Source organism: Gossypium arboreum, chromosome 5, assembly GCF_025698485.1.
Source record: "Gossypium arboreum isolate Shixiya-1 chromosome 5, ASM2569848v2, whole genome shotgun sequence".
Taxonomy (NCBI): domain Eukaryota; kingdom Viridiplantae; phylum Streptophyta; class Magnoliopsida; order Malvales; family Malvaceae; genus Gossypium; species Gossypium arboreum.
In genome coordinates, this window is record NC_069074.1 from 23,061,158 (window position 1) to 23,070,585 (window position 9,428).

Below are 9,428 nucleotides of genomic sequence, written 5' to 3' on the forward strand. Positions count from 1 at the left end.
CCACAAATTCTCCTTATTTGAAACGGCGTCGTTTTTTCTCCACTAAAGTTTATCTCCTTTAGCCGAAATCAGTTCAGTTTTTTGCTAAGTCATTTCCCTATTTCAGTTATTCCTTTCCTAAATCCCTAAAACAAAGAAATCCCTAACTCTTTTCCCTTTCCTCCCTTAATTCCCCAAACCCAAAATCCCTAACATTTTTCCCAAATCTTGTAGCACCCCAAACCCGGCCTAGAAGTTATGGCCGGATACGGCATGCCACTTCAAAAACGTAAAAAAAAAATTCCATTCTAAGTCCAGAAAACCGTACTTGATGTTTAAAAGATTAATTCATTAAGGGTTAAAGTGAATGGAAGCATGCACCGTAGGAAACCGAAAAGAGGTGGTGAGTCCATCGGATCGCTAAAATACCAAGCTCTCTTGGATCCAATCCTAGACATGCATACCGCCATTGTCACACCTTAACGTCATGGATATTTCTAGGAAACCGATTCGATTAAGTCATTTTTAGGAAAAGTGATTAATTTTGGAAAATACTTTTATTGCGGAAGCTTTGCTTGTTGTCGTGTTATTTTGAAATCAACTGTTGTTTTTGAAAACGCTCCCTAAAGCTATCCAATTTCAACAGTTAAAATAAGTATTACCTATCTTAGTAATACATATTAAAAACCATCAAAAATAAATAAGCGGCCTTATTACATTTAAAAGCCCAAAACCTCAAACGTAATTAAAAGGATGTCCAGTTCACGGAAGAAAATTAAACTTTCGAGCGGGTGGCCACTCAAGATTCCCTCACACTCCAAGCCCACTATGGTCGGGGATTTCTGCGTGGATGAAAATAAAAGGGGTGAGTTTGGGAAACTCAGTGTGTAAGGAAAACCCATTCAAAGCCCCAGTCAGCTTAAGCCTATTGGGCCTAAGCCTATTCAGGTAACAGTGGTACTGGACCAAAGCTCTTTAAAGATTACAATAAACTGGGCCTTAGCCCCTTATTCAGATAACAGTATGGCCCATAGGCCCATTTCAAAATACATGCAACATCAATAAACATATGCAAGCCCATTTGGGGAGACTACTCAACCCACCAACCACTACACTCCACCCATACCAGCCATACACTCCATGTGGGGATAGCTCAACCCATCCAAATTTAACACTCCATAGTTGCGATTTCTTTGCTCGATTAACGATAAATTGAGGCAAAGCCTCCAAAGACGTGGACAAGCCACTTTCAGTACTTCCTCCGTCAATATCCCAATCCCATGCATCGATAATAACAACATGGCATGCAAGAAATAACAACAGTCAAACATGCATTTAAGTCAATTTAACCTAGGGGTATTTGGTAATTTATCTCCTAGGGTAAACCGTAAATTTTCCACTTTTAAAGGTATTTCAGTAATTTATCTATTTTAGGGATTTTCATGCATATTCCTACTTTTCACGTACTACAGAATCACATACCGAGGGTTCTTATCAAATTGGGCCCGTTGGCCCATCATTTCAATTTTGGCCCATTAAGCCCAAAAATATCGAGGGTACAGAAATCATGCACTTTGCAGTCCAAACATTGTAGCTTACCAAAAACATTAATCGAATTACCTCACGAGCATTCGCACACTCGCAAATCTACAAAATACCGGTTTTCGGCATTTCGGATTTTCGACTTTTGCCGATCTAGACTAAGAAAGAGGGTGTTAGTTACACACAGTTTGCGACGATATGCTGACAAGATCCACACACGAACCGCCTACAATTGGATTACTAACACGTTAATCTAACTATTCAAATATGAACTATGTATTAACCCCTTACAATATTCGACCAACCACACCTACAGATCATAGTAAGCTTATAAGAAATCAATAAGCAACTCATTAGCAAATTTTTGTCAATGTTTACCACATAATCATAATTTCACTGCAAGCTGTCTTCCTGAGCAACAGTTACTAAATCATTTATAACTGGAGCTACGAAACTCCAAATCAAGTGCCGTTAATTTTCCTTGAAAATAGACTCATATATCTTATATCCATAAAATTTTCAGAATTTTTGGTTTGGCCAATCAATACCAGATTTTTCTTAAATTTTCCCATGTTTCACTGTTTGACTAATCTGACCACTCTTCATTACGAATCAAATTTCTCATTGTACAGAATTCAAAATATATTCTCGTTTATTCCATTTGAAACTAGACTCAAGCAGATTTAATTACATAATTTATTAAGCTTTCACACATAACTTGCATGCATGTTATTTAAACATGTATATCACCAATCAATCATCACTGTCGTAACCATTTTTTTGAAAAAAACGGGAATCGATTTAGATTTTGAAAAATGGAAACGAAAAACGGGAGTCGCCACCAATCCTTTTTGATGAGGTGTGATCGGGTCACCTCAAATTAATCATTTTTAAAAGTTAGGATTCACTAAAACGATAATATCTGGTCTACGAAAATCAGAAAATGAGTTCGGGAGTCGATTACGCACGAGGAAGGATTAGCACCCTCGATACGCCCAAAAAATTGGTACCTAGTTGATTAATTAGTGTCTTAGTGTCGAAAAATAAAAAACTTGAAAGACTTTGAAATACAATCCTTCTTTGTAAAACATTAAAATGTTAAAGACATTCTCGTCTCGAGGCAACGATACGTCATATCCAGTGAGTTAGGATACGACATCTCAAACTTTTGAGAATGAGCTCGCCTTTTATTTAAAATCGATGTATTTTAACCTCTTTTAAAAGGATATTCGGTTAGTTAGGGTGGACGAGGAAAATCGAAACCCAGTAAGTTAGGGCACGTTTCCTCGAATTTTCGAACCCCGAACATTGCCTTTATTTGCAAAAGATCTTATTTCGAGATATCAAAATGTCATACCCGGTAAGTTAGGGCACCACACCTCGAAACCCCGAAAATAAGCATTTTTAGACTCGTATAGCAATTTAAAAGAGTATTCCGTTATTTAGATTAATGAGAAAAATCGAAACCCAGTAAGTTAGGGCACGAGTATCTCGAATCACCAAATACGGAATATCACTTTTATGAAAGAATTATTTTAAAGTATTGAGTAAAAACATAACGTGATTCATAGTAATATATAAAAACCGATCATGATTTTAATAATAACGTGTAACAATGAATGACAATAACAAGCAATTATAAAAAGATGACATAAAAGCAAGATTAGTAATACGCAAATATAGACTAATGTGAGAGGAAGTGAAATGGTTAGAATACATAAGCAAATAGATAAATAAATAAATAATGGCAAAATGAAATGCCAATTATGGCGATGATAACGATATAAAAGTATATACATATGTGTATTAGGGTATACACGTAGTAATGAGAAATATATAAAGGAAAAAAAATATATATATATATATATGTATATATTATAATAGCACCATATTAAAAGATACATATGTATAGTATATATAAAAATGCATACGTAATAAAATTACATAGTATGTATATGTTAGTAATAATTATGATGATTCAAATAATGAATGATTTAAGGTTTGAAAGAATTTACAAAGGTATAAATAAATAGGTGACTTAAACGATAATAATGAGAATAACGATATATATAAGTGATACAAGTACGCTAAAATACGATATATATATATATTTTAAATTAGTTAGTATAAAACAATCGCATATAGGTAATTACATATAAAAGGGTTATAACAATAAAGGTAATAATGCAATAATGATAACAATGAAGGGTATAATAGTAATTATATTAAAAATGCAAAAATAATGATAATAATAAAACATTACATAAATATATGGGAAAATAAATATATGATAATATCGAATGTATATACATAACATATACGTGTAATACAAACAAAATATACACATAATACATATACATGACATACGTAATATACATGATAGATCATAATATGATATTTACAATATAAAAAAACTATAACAAAATGATATGCATGATATAATATTAATTTACATGGGCATAATGTGAAGTATAATATACAAATAAATATTAAAAGTATGTATATATGACATGATGTATTAACAAGACAATAAGATCAAAACTAATAATAATAATATATACGCAGATATATTTGTATTGAAGATATATTCATAAATACTAAAACATATCCTAATAATCACAACAAGAACGGTAAAATGTATACGTGACATAATGCAAGAAAAGTATATAAATGTTATGATATCTAAAACATATAGAAATGAAAGAGATATATGATGAATAATGTAAAGAGATTTGTATGAAATAACAGGAAATATATGAATAGCACAATATTTACAAGTATATACTTAATATAATTATTTTTTAAAAAAATGATATAAATAAATGAATACATGAAAATAATACCATATACACAAAAATACCTATATATACATATACGTAATGAAATATGTGAACTAATATTAATATTAAAGAATATATAATATATGTATATAATAGTAGAAACGAAACGAAAAGTGTATATATATAGTTAAATATAATATAATAATAATAAAACAACAATGATAACAATATTAGATATATAACAATTAATATTTAAAATTGAATTAAACAGTAAAAATAATATGAAATTTAAGGTAAAAAAAATAGATGAAAAAGGGATGAGATTGGATTACAACCAAATCTTTGGGGCGAATTTTGAAAGAAATTAAAGGAGAAGGGACTAACTAGAACGCGCGTTAAACTATGGGGGATCAAATAAGTAATTTATCCAAACACTTGAAACGACACCGTTGGAAGGGGGACTAAATTGAAAAGTGTAATGGATTTCGGGGTCAATTTATAAACACCGAATGACTTGATTGTGAAATATAAAAATGCGGAAGGGCCAATTGCGCAAATAGCCCTTCCGCTCAAAAACGCGGATCCTACCTCGTGCGGGTCGGTCGATCCGACCAGCGCCCAAAATGACGCTGCTTTATCATTAAGCAGGGGGGACCAAAACGGTGCGTTTTGGTCCCCTATAAAAGCTAAATTTTTTTAAAAAATTCATTTGAGACCAGGTGAGGAAAAAAAAAAAAGAGAGGAAAGAGGGAGAGGGAGGGTCCGGAGCGATTTCCGGCCAGGGGAGGGACGTCGGTCCGATCGCCTGCGCCGGCCACCATGCACGGTGGCTGGAATTTCGAAAAAGGTAAAATTTTCTCCTTTTTTTTGTGTGTTTTGTATATGTTTGTGTTTAGTATATGTACTGCTTTAAAATATGGTGAAAATTATATGTACGAATGGATTCAAAAAAAGAAAAAAAAATGAAAAGAAATAGAGATAAACCTTCGGTTCAGTCTCCGATTGCTCTGTTTTTGCTGTGATTCTTCAAAATTTTTTGTCTAATATTGCTTATTATTTCATCAAAGTGTCTCCATCCTTACAAAGGTTTTTGATTTTGCTTTTAAATAGCCATTTACATGCTTATCATCTACATATTTACTATTTTTTCTTCTTTGTATGGCGCATAAAGCATGGGTGGTAGTGCCACTAGCACCGAGGCGATGGTTGGAGTTGAAGACCCTAGGTGCGGCGCACCTAGGGTTTGAAACTTTTGCTATTTTGCTTTAAAGGTTTGGGTTGGGTTTGGGTCAAACGGGTTAGAGGGTTTTGGGCCCAAAAATTGGGATTGTACAGCTGCCCCTCTTTGCTTGTTGTCGTGTAACGAGAACAGAGCAAAGACTTAAGAAAGACCAATTTTTGCCCAGTCTCATCGTGTCTAGACTTGTTTAGCGCCCCTTTTTTCCCCAAGTAGCTTTATTCCACTCTTGTTGCTTCGCTTCGCTTCACTGTTCCACTGCAACTTCAAGAAGGCAAGGTTTGTTTTAATCTGCCCCACTGCAACTCCATGGAGATAAGATCTGTGATTTTCAGCCTATTACCCTACTGTTTAGGGGGTTAGGGCCCATCTTCTTTGATCCGTTTCCCCACTGCTTAGGGTGATAAGATCTGTAAATCTTCAATCTGCTTCACTGCAACTTCAGGAAGACAAGATTCGCTGGATTCGATCTGTTCCACTGCAACTTTAAGGAGACAACATCTTTAATTTTCAGGCTATTACCCTATTACTTAGGGGGTTAAGTCTGTAAATTTGGCTTGTTACCCTACTGCTTAGGGGGTTAAAGCTCATTATCTTTGATCTGTTTCCCTACTGCTTAGGGTGATAAGATCTGTAAATTTAGCCTGTTACCCTACTGCTTAGGGGTTTAAGGCTCATCACCTTCGATCTGTTTCCCTACTGCTCAGGGGGTTAAGATCTGTAAATTTAGCCTGTTACCCTACTGCTTAGGGGTTTAAAGTCTCGTCATCTTTAATCTGTTTCCCTACTGCTTAGGGGGTTAAGATTTGTAAATTTTCAATCTGCTTCACTGCAACTTCAGGAAGACAAGATTTGCTGGATTCGATCTGTTCCACTGCAACTTCAGGGAGACCAGATCTGTAATTTTCACCCTATTACCCTATTACTTAGGGGTTAAGGCACAGAATTTGGCTTGTTACCCTCTTGCTTAGGGGTTAAAGCTCATTATCCTCGATCTGTTTCCCTACTGCTTAGGGTGATAAGATCTGTAAATTTACTGATTCTAGGGACATAACCTGTAGAGTCAGTTTCATGTATTTATGCTTATGTCAAAGATTAGGATGCTATGATCGAAATGAATCAAATGCTCCTAAATAGATATGTTATGAATGTGTTAAATAATTAGGATGCTATGATTGAAATGAATCAACTGTTCCTAATTAGATGCACTTATGAATGATCTATGAATGTATGAGTGCAGCATGTAGTGAGCGTGAATCCCTGTTTAGGTTGCCATTGCTCTTCGTTCATCAAGGTTCCTTCACTGAAATGGTGCCCTGTCTTCTTGTTCAGCTTAAATTTTGAACAGAAAACCCGAAGAGGTAGTCCCAATTTAAACTCTTTCTTCTCAGATGCTTCCAATCTTTGAGTTTGGTTAGTTCTTAAATACTAGTCTTGTTTCAGATTCCTGTACTATTTAGAAACTTTCGGAGTAATGTGCAGAACTCTTTTTTGCAAAAATGGTTTTAGTCCATTAATCATCATTTCAATGCAAAATGCTTGAAAAAGATTATAACAATGACAAAACTGAAATTTATCAGAAACAACATTTGAGGGGGAATATATTAATCACAGTCAACAAACATCGCTGGAATACAAAGATGAATAAAAAGGAATAGGTGCCCCAGATATTGCAGTGTGAGTTTCTCTGTACTGACTTCTTGAGGACTCCCCTTTTTTAATATGTGTTTAGGGATCTAGAGTACTCTTGCAGATGCCCCGATATGTAGCATACTCCTTCATTGTTAATTCAGGCATAGCAAGACTGCTGTATGCCTCTCTTTGATCCAAATTTGGGCCGTCCTTTCTGGGTTTTCAACTCAAATCCCCTTTGGTCTCAAGATGCTCTTTGCGAGTTTCCACCCTGGCCTCTTTTTTTTTTTAGGCGCAGTATTTCTTAACCGAATCCAAATTCACGGGATTGGATAAGGTCTTGCCATCCATTTCAGCCAATATCAATGCTCCGCCAGAAAAGGCTTTTTTCACCACATAAGGCCCTTCCCAATTCGGCATCCATTTTCCTCTGAAGTCTTTTTGTATGGGTAGGATCTTTTTCAGTACTAGGTCTCCCTCATAGAACACTCTGGGACGAACCTTTTTGTCATAAGCTTGCATCATTCACTTTTGGTACATCTGACCGTGGCGAATAGCCCGTAGCCTCTTTTCTTCAATCAAATTCAACTGATCGTATCGGGACTGGATCCATTCTGCTTCATCCAACTTTACCTCTGAAAAGACTCTAAGGGAAGGGATCTCGACCTCGATAGGTAAAACTGCCACCATTCTATAGACTAATGAGAAAGGCGTTGCCCCAGTAGAAGTTCTGATAGACGTTCGATAAGCATAGAGGGCGAATGGTAGCTTTTCATGCAAATCTTTATAAGTTTCTGTCATCTTTCCTACAATCTTCTTGATGTTCTTATTGGCTGCTTCAACTGCACCGTTCATCTTGAGCGTCTACGTGACGAGTTGTGGTATCTGATCTTGAACTGACTGCAGACATCCGCTATCGTGCTGTTGTTTAAATTCAATGCGTTGTCAGATATGATCCTTTCCGGCATTCCATATCGACAGATGATTTCTTTTTTCAGGAACTTGCTAACTACTGATTTAGTGACATTGGCATATGAGGCGGCCTCCACCCATTTGGTGAAATAATCGATGACCACAAAGATGAAACGATGCTCATTTGAAGCTTTTGGCGAAATTGGCCCAATCACATCCATGCCCCACATTGAGAAAGGCCATGGCAAAGTCATGACATGCAGAGGTGAGGGAGGTACATTAATCTTGTCTCCATAGATCTGGCACTTATGACATCTTTTGGTGTAGTTAACACAGTCTCCTTCCATGGTGGACCAATAATAACCGAACCTCATAATTTGCCTGGCCATTGTAAAACCATTAGCGTGTGTCCCGCAGACGCCCTCGTAGACTTCTTCCAAGATTTTCTTAGCTTCAATGGCGTCTACACATCTTAATAATACCTGATCCTTCCTTCTTTTGTATAGGATCTCCCCATCTAAGACATAGTCGCTGGTCAGTCTTCTCAACGTTCTTTTGTCGTTCTTAGTAGCTTGGTCGGGATACTCACAATTCTTCACATATCGCAGGATATCATGGTACCAAGGGTGATCATTAATTTATTCTTCTTCTTCGAGGTTGTAACAATGAGCCGGGGCCTTGTAAATGCTCATTTGGATTGGTTTCACATCTTCTGGTTGGTTCACCTTGATCATAGAGGCTAAAGTTGCTAAGGTGTCAGCCATCTGATTTTCTTCTCGTGGGAGGTAGTAGAAGACAATATCATCAAACTCTTTAATTAACTCAAGGATCAACCTCCAGTAATTGATCAATTTGGGGTCTCTTGTCTCCCATTCACCTTTGAGTTGATAAATCACTAGGGCAGAATCTCCATATACCTCTAACACTTTGATTTTACGTTCTATGGCCACACGTATTCCCATGATGCATGCTTCATATTCTGTCATATTGTTCGTGCAGTCAAAATCCAATTTACTAGTGAATGGATAATGATCTCCGTTCGGGGATACCAGGACTGCCCCGATTCCGTTACCCACAGCATTTGATGCTCCGTCAAAGTTTAGCTTCCAAGGGTGACCTTCTTGAGGGTCTTCTTCGGTGGTTGCTATGCACATTAAATCTTCATTTGGGAAATCAAAGTTCAGAGGCTCGTAGTCCTCTAAGGCTTTGCTGGCTAGGAAATCTGCTATCGCACTCCCTTTCACGGCCTTCTGGTTCACATAGACTATATCGAATTCCGAAAGTAGAATTTTCCATTGGGCCATTCTCCCGTTCAAGGCGGTCAACTCCATCAAGTATTTCAGGGG